This window comes from Amphiprion ocellaris, chromosome 1 (assembly GCF_022539595.1).
Source record: "Amphiprion ocellaris isolate individual 3 ecotype Okinawa chromosome 1, ASM2253959v1, whole genome shotgun sequence".
Classification (NCBI taxonomy): domain Eukaryota; kingdom Metazoa; phylum Chordata; class Actinopteri; family Pomacentridae; genus Amphiprion; species Amphiprion ocellaris.
The window spans coordinates 31,699,344-31,700,775 of NC_072766.1; positions in this window are offsets into that span (position 1 = coordinate 31,699,344).

Here is a 1,432-nt window from a genome sequence, read left to right on the forward strand (position 1 = left end):
GCAGTTAAAACAAGTTCTTAGCTCTAATCATCAGCCTGGCCCAAACCTGGCATTTCTCAAGAATTGATGTCATGACTATGATGTTTGCGCCCATTTTAGAGACCGCTCAGGAAGCAGCTTTTGATAATAAATAGTGAGTGCTGAGTATTTACAATCAATAAAAATATAAGTGCCAAAGTGAACTAAGAAGCAAAATAATACAAATATTTTAGCCAAATAAATTAAACTAATAGTTAAAAAGCTACAAGATATGCACTGTACACACCATAATGAAGGTCTAAAATGACTTTCACCACTGGTTTAAGATTTGCATTACACACATTAATATCAAGTCAAAGTTGTTCTATACTGACAGGTATTGGTGGATTGGGGGACAAAAAAAGTGTTTTTTTTTTTTTTTTTTTTTAGTCTACTAACTCTTACTCTTATACTGTACTGAAAGGCTCCATATATCATAATGTTTACTTTATCTACCTTGTTAGTATGACAATTGAATCAATCAAATACAAAATATAAATATATGTATAAGCTATTTAACATGAGACAAGTACGTATGATTTGAATTTTATGACATTTTGTTCATGAAATCCACCCTGAACCCAGCATTCTGCTGAGATCACAGTAATCCAGATCATAGGTTACCCAGTCCTACTAAGAAGTTTTAACTACACATCATTTGATCCTGATTAAAACCAAGACTGGATATGTAATCTAGTCAGATTTCAGAATTCCCTCTTTTGAAAATGATTTGATTGTGGGATCACATTACATTTGGCTCCAGTGGCCCTGCAAATGTTTACTGTGTATCAAAAGATTTGTTCGATTATGATTAAAAATTAATCTTGATATGTGCTTCGGAAGTGACTTTACAGCCCAATTTTGTAGGGTGGACTGATAGTATGTGTTTTTCTGGGATATGTGCTTTCCATATATTTTCTTTAGCTCAAGAATGTTAAATAGAATGAAACCATATGTTGAAACGTTTACTTTAGCTATCATCCATCACAGGTTGACCTGTGGGTTAACCTACAGGGACTAGGGACCTCCTGGCTCCCTCTTTCTCTCTTTGTTCTTCGTACGTGATGCATCTTAATGTATGCCAGATGTTGAAACCTATAAAGATCTAGTCATTGTAACTCTCTTCATTCATTCACCGCATGATGCTTGAATCACGAGCTCGTCCGTATTAAATGTACTCTTAATTTGATCTACCTGTGTCATCTCTTTATTGATGAACATCCACCTTCAGATCAACATCATTTCAGTGGACCCTTTGTCAAGTTTCATTTTTTAGAACTTTGTTTTTCATTTTTGAATGTGTTCAGAACGCCGTCACAGTTTTTCTTCATTTATACTCCTGTACAGTAGGTGGTGGTGTTGCACTTCTGAATTGTTGGTTAGTCGTCATAAAAACAAAAGAGTTGTGTGTTCT